Consider the following 14637-nt stretch of genomic DNA (forward strand, 5'->3'; position numbering starts at 1 on the left):
TGGTGATCAGAGACACTGACTGACTGGCTGCACTGATGATACTGTATACCAGTGCAGCAGCCAGTGTCTCTGATCAATATCCACAACAACAAACTGCAGAGCAGTGCAGTGTTATGGAGGTGATCATGTACAATGGCTGGCTGCTCTAATATCACTGTATGTCAGCGCAGCCAGCCAATGTCTCTGATCACTGCCATGGTAGTACAATGTCACCATAATACAGCCAGTCACAGTATCCCCAATCACCAGTGTACCACTTATATATATCTCTGATCCCTAAAACACCAGTCCAACTGTCACCCTTAATAGTTCAGCCATTTACAGTGTCACCAGACCAGAGTACAACATCAACAATTGTTCCCGATTGCCACCACACCAGTTCCAGTATTACCAAATCAGTGTATGCCATCGTTAGTGTTGCAGATCTCCACCACACCAGTCCCAGTTTTGCTAGAACAGGGTAAGGCAGCACATGCTCTGAAAGTTTGTGGCCAGACAAAACTGATTCTGTAAAACGTTTTGGCACTTAAATTGTACATGATTCCGGCTGGCCTTATTGGCACTAAAGCAGTGTTGATATGAACAGCAACCGCATATACATGCATACTGTATAAACAAAAAAACAATGTGTAAATTATTTTAAGTGCAAAGCTCAAAAGAATATGAAAATTAATTACATAAAATGGAAGCAAGTGGTTTTTAAAATCAGGATGATCAGGTTTTGCCACCACACCAGTCCCAGGGTCACCAGACCAGTGTATGCCAGCAACAGTGTTCCTGATCACCGGCACAGAAGTCCCAGTGTTACCAGACCGGTGTAACCCAGAAATAATGTTCCTGATCACTGCCACATCAATGCCAGTGTCACCACAGCCAGTGAAATCAAAAGTGTACCTGATCACCACCACACCAGTCCCAAATTTACCAGGCCAATATAGGCCAGCAACAGTGTTTCTGGTCGCTGCCACACCAATCCCAGTGTAAGCTATCAACAGTGTTCATGATTGTTGCCATACCAGTGACAATGTTACCAGACCAGTGCAGCCAGCAACAATGTTCCTGATTGCTAGCCACAACAGTGCAGCCAGCAACAATGTTCCTCATTGCTAGGCACACCTGTCCCAGTGTCACTAGACCAATACAGCCATCAATAATGTTCCTGATCATTGCCACACCAGTCTGTGTGTCACCAGCCCAGTGTAAGCCATTAAGTGTTCCTGATCGCTGCCACATCAGTGACAATATCAACAGACCAGTGCAGTCAGCAACAATGTTCCTGATTGCTAGCCACGTCAGTATGGTGTACCTAGAGGCAGTGCAGCCATCAACAGTGTCCTTGATTGCCTCTACATCAGTGCAGTTTCACTTCTGCCTGATGCCTGTACTGACCTTGGCCTGTTTTTTCACCACGTGTCTGGCTGCTGTATGGAGCAAACCTTTGCCAGGTTGCTGACCATGTCTCTGCCTGCCACGTGAACGTACCCATCTACATCCCACTGACTATTTTCCTATGAGGGACCAGTCCTAGCTGCCCCTTGCGAAAAACCACTCCTGGAACCACAGGCACTCTTTTCTTCTTCCTTTATTCGGCATCCTGTAGTTTAAGGTCAGGGAACATGCCCATGTGTGTGAAAAATATGTGATCAAACTGGAACTCTGCGCTCTATAATTTGAATCCAGTGATGCGCTTGTAACAATCATGCACACAGGGAGAGGCTCGGTTCTCCATTTTGCTCCAAACATCTGCAGTTTGGTATTTCTCTTAAATTCCAAATCAGTCTCCCTCCTCCAATTTCCCCCCTCCCTCAGGAATGCGTTCAGTGTACCTCAGTGTACCTTGCTAGTCCATGCCTTTATACAATCCTTTTACCAAATAAGGCAATTGGGTTCTGTTGTAAGAGACACCCCATTGATTTTGAGTAGAAAAGAGGCTGTTATGTTTTGTGTGTAGACAGAGAAGTGAGGACCTTCTGCATTTTAACATCTAGCAGACAGAGAGAAAGGGAATCTCGCTGTAACAACGAAACTGAATGCGAGACCTGAAATCCCTTTTTAGCTCATCAGATTTGAAACTGCTTAACCCCAGGCATCTTTCGCAAGTACTTATTTATCTAAACTTTCTGTTGTCTGTTTGCTGTGCTCTGTTATATATATATATATATATATACAGTGGGGATCGAAAGTTTGGGCACCCCAGCTAAAAATTTGTATTAATGTGCATAAAGAAGCCAAGGAAAGATGGAAAAATCTCCAAAAGGCATCAAATTACAGATTACACATTCTTATAATATGTCACCAAAAGTTAGATTTTATTTCCATCATTTACACTTTCAAAATAACAGAAAACAAAAAAATGGCGTCTGCAAAAGTTTGGGCACCCTGCAGAATTTATAGCATGCACTGCCCCCTTTGCAAAGCTGAGACCTGACAGTATCATGGATTGTTCTGTCATCGTCTGGGAAGACCAGGTGATGTCGGTCTCAAAGGTTTTAAATGCCCAGACTCATCTGACCTTGCCCCAACAATCAGCACCATAAGTTCTTCTAAGCAGTTGTCTAGAAAACTGAAACTGAAAATAGTTGACGCTCACAAAGCTGGAGAAGGCTATAAGAAGATAGCAAAGCATTTTCAGATGTCAATATCCTCTGTTCGGAATGTAATTAAGAAATGGCAGTCATCAGGAACAGTGGAAGTTAAAGCAAGATCTGGAAGACCAAGAAAAATATCAGACAGAACAGCTCGCAGGATTGTGAGAAAAACAATTCAAACCCCACGTTTGACTGCACGATCCCTCCAGAAAGATCTGGCAGACACTGGAGTTGTGGTACACTATTCCACTATAAAGAGATACTTGTACAAATATGGTCTTCATGGAAGAGTCATCAGAAGAAAACCTCTTCTACGTCCTCACCACAAAAATCATCGTTTGAACTTTGCAAATGAACATATAGACAAGCCTGATGCATTTTGGAAAAAAGTTCTGTGGACCGATGAGGTTAAAATTGAACTTTTTGGCAGAATGAGCAAAGGTACGTTTGGAGAAGAAGGGGCACAGAATTTAATGAAAAGAACCTCTGTCCAACTATTAAGCATGGGGTTGGATCAATCATGCTTTGGAGTTGTGTTGCAGCCAGTGGCACAGGGAACATCTCACGAGTAGAAGGAAAAATGGATTCAATAAAATTTCAGCAAATTTTGGATGGTAACTTGATGCCATCTGTGAAAAAGCTGAAGTTAAAGAGAGGATGGCTTCTACAAATGGATAATGATCCTAAACACACCTCGAAATCCACGGGGGATTACATCAAGTAATCTGAAGGTTTTGCCATGGCCTTCACAATCTCCTGACCTCAACAGAATTGAAAATCTATGGATAGACCTTAAAAGAGCAGTGTGTGACAGACAGCCCAGAAATCTCAAAGAACTGGAAGACTTTTGTAAGGAAGAATGGGCAAAGATACCTCAAACAAGAATTGAAAGACTCTTGGCTGGCTACAAAAAGCGTTTACAAGCTGTGATACTTGCCAAAGGGGGCAGTACAAGATATTAACTCTGCAGGGTGCCCAAACTTTTGCAGACGCCATTTTTATGTTTTCTGTTATTTTGAAAGTGTAAATGATGGAAATAAAATTAACTTTTGTTGACATATTATAAGAATGTCTAATCTGTAATTTGATGCCTTTTGGAGATTTTTCCATCTTTCCTTGGCTTCTTTATGCACATTAATACAAATTTTTAGCTGGGGTGCCCAAACTTTCGATCCCCACTGTATATATATCTCATCTTTTTTCTGTAAATATTTCTACTGCACCCTTTTGACCTTTTAGTAATACATTTTACTTTCTGAAAGTGTTGAACTGTTTCTATAGCTCTTTAACTTAACTTACGAATCCCTGCTGCTGAAGAGCGCTACTATGAGTGTTTAACCCTCTGTATAACCTGTCTGTGGAGATAGTGATATACCGACGATTAACCAATAATCCTAATGTATTGCTGAGTTTCCTCTTTCTCTATACAAAAAGGAGGTGGTGGCAGTGTGAAGGGTTAATTGCGTAATTAACCTGACCCAGTAACAATCGCATTCAGGCTGTTGGTACATAGATTGTGGTCCAATTAGCTGGAAAATCATTGTGAAAGGGTGCAGCTGGGCATGGCATTGTTACACACGTGACATTGCAGTGTTAGATTGGCTAGTCCTTCAGTCACGAGTTTGGTGAGAAGGTCAGGGGTCTCACGCGTGATCGTCACAGCGCTGTCCTCAAAACTCTCCACAGGTCGCTGACATCTTCGTGTGGCTGGCTTCCGGGTCTTGATCGCTGGCCGCTGTTATTGGCCAGGCAGAGATGACGTCACTCCTCTGCATCTGCATGCATGGGAGTTCCATCAGATTCGGCAATGCCAAATCTGTTTAACTGAGCTGCGCTTGTGCAGCTTACGGTTTAGGGGCGGACAGGCGGGTAAGTCGGTGTCTTCTGCATTAAAAGCTACAGTACTTACCTGCCTGTTAACCCATTTTTATTTCTAGCCTAAAGTTCCACTTTAAAGTGTAAAAAATTACATTTCAGTTTCTTTCTGCATTCTCCAAAATCTTTTCACAAAAAGTGAAGTCTTTAACCACTTGAGCTCCAGAGGATTTACCCCCCTTAATGACCTGGCCTCTTTTTGCTACTCGGCACTGCACTAATTCAACTGATAATTGCGCGGTCATGCAATGCTGCACCCAAACAAAATTTACGTCCTTTTTTTTTCACACAAATAGAGCTTTCTTTCGGTGTAATTTGATCACCTGTGCGCTTTTTATTTTTCACGCTATAAACAAAAAAAGGCCAAAAATTTTGAAGAAAAAAATATTTTTTACTTTCAGCTATAAAAATATATAGTAAACTCAAAGTTGGTTATAAATTTAGGCCAAAATGTATTCTGCTCCATGTTTTTGGTAAAAAAATCCCAATAAGTGTATATTGATTGCTTTGTGTGAAAGTTATAGCGTCTACAAACTATGGTATAAATACTGCAATTTACGCCATTTTTCTGCTATACAGCGCTGCGCTAGTTTAACGGACAATTGCACGGTCATGCAATATGGTACATAAATGAAATTTACATCTTTTTTTCCCCACAAATTGAGCTTTCTTTCGGTGGTATTTGATCGCCTGTGCGGTTTTTATTTTTTGTGCTATAAAAAAAAAAGGCTGGCAATTTTGAGGAAAAAAAAACAGTATTTTGGACTTTTTGCTATAAAACATGCCCAGTAAAAAAAAAATGCAAAAATAAAATTTAGTCATAAATTTCTGCCAAAATGCATTCTGCGACATGTCTTTGCTAAAAAAAAAAAAAAAAACCCAATACGTGTAAATTAATTGGTTTTCGTGAAAGTTATAGCGTTTACAAATGGCGGGAAAGATACTGGGATTTTTAGGGTTTTTGTTATACTAATAATGGCGGCGATCAGCGAATTATGGCGACGATCAGGGACTTATGGCAGCGACCAGCGACTTATTTTGGGACTGCGGCGGACATTCTGACATTGGGGGGGTACTGACTTGGGGTCACTGACATCCCCAAAAACACTAATACAGTGATCAGTGCAAAAAAAAAAACACTGACACTGTACTAATGGCAATGGGGAGGAAGAGGTTAACTTTATTTTGCAGGGAAGGGTTATAGGAGTGAGGGGAGTGTTTTACTAGGGACAAGGCTGATCGAGAAACTGTTCTTTCTCGATCAGCTCATCCTCGAGCTGACAGGGAAGTGACAGACAGCACAGCTACTGCAGCTGTGCTGTCTGTCACTTTTTTTTTTGGAGTTTTGCGTGGAATGTGTCAGATTTGGCTTTTTGTTTCTTCACTTTTTTGCATCATACCAATACAAACAAAAGAAATAAACATGAGAATACCTAAGCATTTGTAATTGCAACAATTTTATGGGAAAAGTGGTGCATTATCTAACATAAATACAGGGGTGCCAATATGTTTGGCCATGATTGTATGTCCCTTGAAATCTTGAAGGTGCTCTCTGGATTTTGGCCCCATTATGTGGCTAGACTGCAAAAGTGTCTGACACATGTGGTATCCACATACTCAGGAGAAAAAGCAGAATGTATTTTGGAGAGTAATTCTAAGTATGCTCATGCCGTGTGAAAAATATCTTATTAATTTCCAGCTGTGTGCAAACAAAAAATACAGTTTCATTTTCTTTTTTCATTTTCTAAAAAATTGTTGCAAATACTGTGATCTTCAAAAGACTCACAAAGCCTCTAAGTAAATACATTGGAGGGTCTACTTTGCAAAGTAGGGTCATTTTGTGGGTGATTTTCCTGTCCTGGCAGTTCAGGGCCTCAAGAAATGTGATAGGAAATTAGATGAAATATTTCTGTCCCTTAAAAGCCTGACAGTGCTCCCTGAACTTTTTACCCCTCTATGCCTCTTAACAGTGAAAAAGTATGTGGTATCCCCCAGGAGCGGACTGACAACTCATGGGGCCCCCGGGCAATAGGGGATCATGGGGCCCCTGTGTCCTTGCCCACAATCTAAGCACACCCAAAAAAGCCTATACAAAAGGGTACCAGGGGCATTTCATGGGGCCCCCTACTGACCCCGGGCCCTCGGGCAGTGCCCGAGTGCTCGAATGGTCAGTCCACCCCTGGTATCCCCATACCATGGAGGAGTAGCAGATTGCATTTTGGAGTATAATTTTAAGTATGCCTATGCTGTGTGAGAAATAACTTTCACCAAAGAAATGTAGCAGAATACGTTTGGCCTAAATTTATGAAGAAAAATTTAGTTACAAAGTTTTATAACATATACTAAGAAAACATTTTTTTCTCCAAAATCTTCAGTCTTTTTTTCCTTTATATAGAAAACTGTATTTAAAAAAAATGTATCACTAAGGAATTGTCAAAGTGTGACAGTGCTGAAAACTGAAGAATGGCCTGGACTGGAAAAGGGTTTAACATGCCAGTCTTTAAGTGGTTAAAAAAAAAACATTGCAGATGTCTAGTGGGTATCTAGCACTTCATAGGCCTAAAGTATCCATAAGAACAATTTTAAAATAGTGATCTATGGGGAGTTTAAGATGACACTAAACAATAGCCTAATTTTTAACCACTTTAGTAATGAAAGATTTTACCTCCTTCATAACAGGCCATTTTTTGCTATTCAGTAATGCGCTACTTTGGCAAAAGGTATGCAACACTGTATGCAAATGATATGTATATAATTTTTTCACACAAATAGAGCTTTCTTTTGGTGGTATTTCATCACCACTGGGGTTTTTGTTATATAAAGGAAAAGTTTGAAAAAAAAATACAATGTTTTCTGTTATAAATCATATCCAATACAAAAGTAAAAAAAAATCAAATTCCTTCATAAATGTAGGCCAAAATGTATTCTGCTACATGTTTTTGGTAAGTATTTTTATTGGTTTGTATTAAAGTTCTAATATCTGCAAACTATGATATATAATGTATATATTTGAAAATTGATCAATCCTGATGTACTGACAGCCCATCTCATTTCTTGAGGCCCTTAAAATGCCAAGACAGTACAAACACCCCCCCCCCCCCCAGACCCCTTTTTGGAAAGTGGACAGTTTGAGGTATTTAGTAAGAGGCATGGCAAGTGTAAGGAAAAAAGTCTTAACTGGTATCTATTTTGTATAATGCCTCCATTTCTAGACATGTGAACAGTTAATTTCAATTTTGTTACTTCTCTCTCGTTTTCTTAGACTAGTTTAATTTCTGTAAACGGAACTACCTTATATGGTATCCCTGAACTATGTGCAGTTTCTCTTCTTCACGTAACTATATTGTTAAGACTGGAATGTTTCATTGGTCTTCCTGAGAGTTCTGTATAACAGTTCTTGTCATGCATTGAACTTTCAGAGATTTAGCTTGCACACTTCGGTGTCTGGAGCTTTATTTCTCCCAGGCCTGAGGGTGAAAATAATGAGGGCAAGGGTTACAGACATAGGTTGAATCCTCGCAGCGAGTTTTTTGGAAAATTAAGAAATGTTAAAAAATTGGGGTTTTTTCACAATTTGCTTTACATACTGTCACCAGCACAGTACAGCATAATCATATGACTGGTGTGGTAGTGATCAGGGTCACTGACTGGTGACAGTATGTTAAAAAAAAAATATTTTTATTCAATTTGTTTTCTACGTTTTAAAACATTTTTTAAATACTTTGCTTCGAGTAGTTCAGTGTCACCATAGTAACACTGTACTAGTCTGGGGGGGAGGCGATCAGGGATTTTTTACACTTTGATTGCTGATACAATGAAAATCAATGTACCAAAAATGCTTTGAACTGTCATGAATGAGTTTCATCCATTACAGCTGTGATTACTAGTTATCTGTGATTGGCTACAGCTAATCACATGACACAGGATGCGGTGATTGTCCCAGGAACCATGTGATAGCTGTGGGCCAGTAACAGCTCACTAGTGTCAAAAGCAGAGCTGTTATGAATGAAATTCATTCATAACAGCTTTGTTGATATTGTGATCAAGTGATTGCATGGTGATCACATGATCCCCAGGCTGCTCAAAGCGGCCTGGTGCTGGGAGGTGCTATCTGCTGCGACCCCCTTAAGCCGAGTAGGCACAATGACGTTCTTGTCGGCAAGTGGTTAATAAATCCATAAACATTTACTACCTAATAGCCCTGTAATCTATTTTTCATACAATTTGATTATTGCTGTGTACTTCTGGCTCCTTTTAATCTCCTCTGTCAGCTCCTGAACCTCTCCTTTCCCCCCTCACTTCCACTTGTTTGGAAGAAGGAGTACGTGTTTGTTGCAGTCATGTACCCTGCTCTGTGCATACTACAAATCCCATAGTCCATCTTGAAAGCGAGCCACAGAGAGTGGCTACATTCATACATACAGAGGGACCATAAGGAATTAACACAGCCACCTGTGACGATCGAGGCGTCAGACCCCAGCCCTTCTCACCAAACTCGTGACCAAAGGACTAGCCAATCTAAAACCATACTGTCATGTGCGTAACAATGCCATGCCCAGGTGCACCCTGCACAAAGATTTCCAGCTAATGAACCATAATCTGTGTACCGGCAGCCTGGGAGCGATTGTTACTGGGTCAGGTTAATTGCGCAATTAACCCTTCACACTGCCACCACCTCCTTTTTGTACAGAGAAAGGAAACTCGGCAATATCAGCAATAACACTATGATGTTTGAATAATCATTTGGATACACAATGTCACCGCAGACAGATGTATGCAGACGTTTAAAACACACAGTAGCGCTCGTCAGAGACAGGGGTTCTTAGTTTGCATTAAAGAGCTTTAGAAACAGTACAACACTTCAACAAAGGTCAAAAGGGTGCAATAAAAATATTTACAGAAAAAGATGTAGCCAATATATATATATAGAGAGAGAGAGAGAGAGAGAGAGAAAAATATACAGAGAGCAATAACACAGCAAAGAGATAACAGAAAGAAATTTAGGGAGGTAAAGTACTTGCCAAATGTCCTGGTTTAACCAATTCAATACCGGGCAATTTTACACCTTCCTGCCCAGGCCAGTTTTCAGGTTTCAGCGCTCTCACACTTTGAAAGACAATTGCACGGTCAGACAACATTGTACCCAAACTAAAATTTTATCCATTTCTTCACACAACTAGAGCTTTCTTTTGGTGGTATTTAATCACCGCTGGGGTTTTTATTTTTTGCTAAATTAACAAAAATGACCAAAAATTTTGAAAAAAAAAAAGGTTTTTCTTTGTTTCTGTTATAAAAGTTTGCAAATAAATAATTGTTCTTCATAAATTTAGGCCGAGATGTATTCTGCTACATTTCTTTGGTGAAAATAACCCAAATTAGGATGTATTTTTTAGTTTGTAGGAAAGTTATAGAGTTCACAAACTATGGTATAGATCTGAATATTGATCAATCCTGAAGTACTGACAGCCAATCTGAGGTCCAAGAATGTCAGAACAGTACAGATAACCCCCAAATGACCCTTTTTGCAAAGTAGACAGTCCGACGTACTTCATAAGAGGCATGGCGAGTTTTTTGAAGTTGTATTTTTTTTTGTCAATTTTTTGGAAAATGAAAAAAATTTTAAAAAATTAGTTTCACTATTTTTTTTTTTACATATTGTCACCAGTGCAGTACAGCGTCATCAAATAACTGGCATGGCTCAGGCTATGACCAAATCCCTCACAAATTATATTATGATCAATAACTTTTCCTAGGTACATGTAACATTCTATCCACAGGTAGATTAATATGCAGAATCATCTGCTGAACGTCTAGATATGAAATATGACATACCTGCTGAGATGGTTAAGGAGATATCATTTTCTGCTCTCCTGTAGATGTCAGATAGGGGATGTAAGATATCAGACGAATTGTATTAAAGTGACCAGTCTGAATATATGCCTTGTTTTTAGGTATGTCTTTCATAGTCCAAGATATGAAATCATAGGGGAAAATGGATTTTTGAATGTGAGGTCTGGTTTACAGTTTTCTGGAATGTCTTTGAAGCTCAGTGAGGGACTTGGTTTATAGCTTTACGACATGCCAGATTGAGAAGCTAACAGACATTTAGGCACCAGCTATGTTGGGATTTTATAGCCCTGGAGCTCTCCCACTGAGCCTTTAATGCATTTTTTTAACTCAGCATCCAGGGACCACGTGTCACTCAACAGAGAGGGAGGGGGCATGAGGGAAGCGGGAGCGAGAGATACAAGATGGAGGGTGTGGAGAAAAATGGATGACCGCGTCCATCTCTGTGTGCACGATTGCTACACCACCCTCTAAAAGGAAGTCAGATCACAGCAGCAAAAAAAATAAAAAATAAATTTGGAGGAGACAGCCAAAAACAAGGTACTTTTCTAAGTTAAAGAGAAACTCCAGTCTTTTTTTTTTTTAAGTGATAATAAAAGGTATAAAAAAAAACAATTAACAAACGTGTTATACTTACCTGCTTAATGGATTTGCACAGAGCAGCCCCGATCCTCCTCTTCTGGGTTTTCCCACCAGAGCTCCTGGCTCCTTTTCTTCTCTCAGTGCCCTCAGAGCAAGTCGCTTGCTCTGGGGGCACTCATGCGTGCTCGTTCCTGGGCCTTCTTTGAGTGTCCATAAGACACGCAGAACAGGGCTTGGCTGCCACCCCCCCCCCCCCTGCTCCCTCCTCACCCGCTGTGATTGATAGCCGCAGGAGCAGGTCTCCCATTGCTGTCTCAGCCAATGAGGAGGCAGAAACCCGGGGGAGCAGCCAGTCTTGTGCACTTTGCTGGATCAGGTAAGTATTGTGTAGGGAGCTTGAATGCATGAAGATAAGAAACCTTCGGCCTTCACAACCACTTTATATTAAAAGTGGCAATAAACCCAAAAATGTAATAGACTGCAGCTTACCAATCATTAGAAGTGGTGATTGCAATTGTTTTCCTTGTTTTAGGCTTTTTCACCTAGTGATCTGGCCAGCAACACAATTCCTGTATTAGAGTGCCCCCATGGATGAAGAAGCAACAGAGACACCTTTGGATAGCAGCATTGTCAGTCTTGGAGGGTGGGTGGGTGGGGGGGTTTAGATGGACTAGCAGATTTAAATACACTAACATATTGAAGGTAAATCTAAATTAAATTGGGCAGAAATTGAACATAAAATTGTATAATGTATGGCCAGCCAAACACCAGATAACACTTTTTAAGCAGTTCTGTTCCTTTTTGGGACAAATGTTTTACATAAAAGCTGACAGACTGAAAATGTTGAAAAAAACAAAACAAACCATTTTCTTTGTTTCGGTTATACAATTTTGCAAATAAGTAATTTTTCTTCCTCACTGATGGGTGCTGATGAGGTTGCCCTGATAAGACGGCTTTAATAGGTGACACTGATTGGCACTGCTGGGGCTGCACTGATGATCAGTATAAACAAAGTGCTGACAGCCTTGTCGGGTATCGGCTGTCCCTTGCTCACACACAGCATGTGAGGAAAAAAACTTTCAATAACTGGCAAGTCTGTTTTCATGTGATCATCTGTGATTGGACACAGATGATCACATGGTAAAGAATGCTGTGATTGGCCCTTTACCATGATCAGCTGTTTCCAAAGGGAGCGTGCGTGAGGCACGTTGTGGGGGTCGTCTATGAATGCTCTGCCAGAATGAAGAGAAACTCACTGTAGCCATTTTTCGGCTATAGCATGGTATTAAAGTGGTGAAGAAACAGACACTCACCATCCCAGGAGTGTCTGGTGAGTTCTTTGGATCTCTGGTTCCTCCATCTTGGATGTGTAAGCTGGCTGTGATTTCCTGGCGTTTCACAGCCAGCTCTCCACTGTTCATACACGAGATTGCTGTGCTATCAGATTGGTCCCATAGCCTCCTGATATGTGTGATGTGTCCCAGGAGGTCTCAGGTGGGTTGGTCAAGATTATGGAAATCTAATCTAGGTGTGAATTGGAGTGGGTTACTGTAAGAAAAAAGGTACCCACTTCCAGAACAAAAAATCCAAATATGTTGGGGGGGGGGGCGGGCAGATGAAGGGCACTTTCACTTTTTAGTGAAGGTCTACTTTAAAAATACGTACTTAAAATAGAATTTTTTTATTTAAAAAAAGAAAGTTTAGTGTCACTTTAAAGTACTGCATATCCAAAGCTTGAACGTTTGGGTAAGGAAGGGGAGGAGGACGCCATTCCTTACTCATCAGGATCACTCTGTATGGATCTCAGTTATATATCAGGGCTGCCCTCTTTGTTTAGCTTTATTACTTATGACATATTTCTGTAGCCATGTAGCCTCTGCCTGGGCATTTGTTGTTATAGCGGAGCTCCGCACCCCCCCCCCCCCCCAAAAAAAAAAAAAAGTAAAAATACTGTAGCTGCTGACTTTTAGTCACCGGTCACACCGCTCCGAAAACACACACACACATGTGTATGTATGTGTAAACGCTATAACTTTCACTTATACCAATTAATTTACACATATTGGGATTTTTTTTTTTTTTTTTTTTTAGCAAAGACAAAATTTTTGGTCTTTTTTGTTAATTTAGCAAAAAATAAAAATCCCAGCGGTGAATAATTACCACCAAAATAAAGCTCTAATTGTGTGAAGAAAATGATAAAATTTTAGTTTAGATACAATGTCATGTGACTGTGCAAATGTCATTCAAAGTGTGAGAGCGCTGAAACCTGAAGAATGGCCTGGGCAGGAAGGGGGTAAACGTGCCCGGTATTGAAATGGTTAAAGAGTGTGACTGCAGACAAAAATAAAAAGCAGCCAGAAGATTTAATGTCTACTCACGCTATCCAGAGCTATAAAATGCCTCTAGTTCTGTTTCAATCACTCCTACTTGTTTCCTAATACTTTTATTAGTCATTATCACCTGTAGAACTGATGGCCGTACATCCGCACCATACACAGCCTCTGAGCTCTCTGGATACAAGGTTTCGTACTGAAGAGCACCGCACACACCCCCTGCTCTCCAGCTGTAACAAAAAACAACTCCTAACCACGTGCAGCGCCAGCAAGCACCACCTAACCTCCTGATGAATTATTTAGAAGCCACTATCTGAACGCCTATTGGACGGCTGTACATGCTGGAGGCGTGGCAGGTTCTACGCGAGCATTAGGTCACACCCCAGCAGGCGAATAAGTTCATTGGACAGTCAAAAGTATTCAGAGATTCCATGCAATAATATTGGCTTGCGGAAGATAGCAGAGAGGCGGGGCCTCACTGGCAGTGGGCGGAGGGTCCGTTTGATTGACAGCAGGAAGAAGCTTGGTAAAGGGGCAGTTAGCGGGACGGCAATGTTTGGACGTCCGGGCTGGAGATGAACGCAGAGCTGGAGGCTTAGACTGTACGTAAAGCTGAGTGAGTTCAGTGCAGTATGGGGTGCGGAAGTCCATCTTCAGAATGTGTCACCAATTAGGGTTGTCACCTCATCCCTTTAGAACCGAGTAAATATTAATGACACAGGGTCTGTGGCTGATTAAGGTGCTAATTAAACTCGGTGCCAGATCTGCATGAAATTCACCTCACAAAACCTGTGTAATTAATGGGTTCGGTTTTAAAGGGATGAGGTGGCAACCCTATCACCAGCTGTGTGTGTTATCTGGTGTGGTAACCTATGGCAACCAGGCATCAATAAGAGAAATCTATGGCCCCTCATCTGTAAGGAGAGCTGACAGGAATGTCATTGTGTGGTGGGTCCTCATTGCTTTCCCAGTGACTATCAGAGGAATGAAATGTAACCATGAGCAGTTCCCTGTTTATAGGATAATCTGTCCAAGCCTGGGGCAAGGGGGACAACTGCCCTGGGCCCAGTGGAGCAATGCGGCAGGCAATGGACACAGGGCAGTAAACACTTTCCACAACATGCAATGACAGTAGTGGTGCACCAAAATGAAAATTCAGGATGCACTTGGCTGAAAACCAAAACTGAAGTGGACAGTTTTTAGAAATTAATATATTCTTTTTTTTTTTTTCTTTTTTTTTTTTAATATAATATATTTAAAGCTTTCTTTCGTAGGTATTTGATCACCTGTGCACTTTTTATTTTTCACTCTAAACAAAAAAAAACATTTTTGAAAAAAAAATACTTTCTAATTTGTCATAAAAAATCCAAAACTCAAATTTCATCATAAATTTAGACCAAAATGTATTCTGC

The 14637-nt window shown here is 40.8% G+C and overlaps 1 protein-coding gene across 4 annotated transcripts in view; it reads left to right on the top strand.

The window, feature by feature from the left end:
• The first annotated feature begins 13720 nt into the window (after nt 1-13720).
• HABP4 (hyaluronan binding protein 4) overlaps nt 13721-14637 on the top strand; it is a 94781-nt gene continuing 93864 nt past the window's right edge. For 3 of the 4 annotated variants that reach the window (XM_089662143.1, XM_089662145.1, XM_089662146.1), the window contains exon 1: nt 13721-13827. The gene's annotated coding sequence lies outside the window, so the exon portion shown is untranslated. Of the gene's footprint in view, nt 13842-14637 lie in introns of all 4 variants that reach the window. The other variant, XM_089662144.1, reaches the window with a different exon arrangement.

Source organism: Staurois parvus, unplaced genomic scaffold (assembly GCF_062004578.1).
Source record: "Staurois parvus isolate SC_StPar_1 unplaced genomic scaffold, SC_StPar_1.0 ptg001432l, whole genome shotgun sequence".
NCBI lineage: Eukaryota > Metazoa > Chordata > Amphibia > Anura > Ranidae > Staurois > Staurois parvus.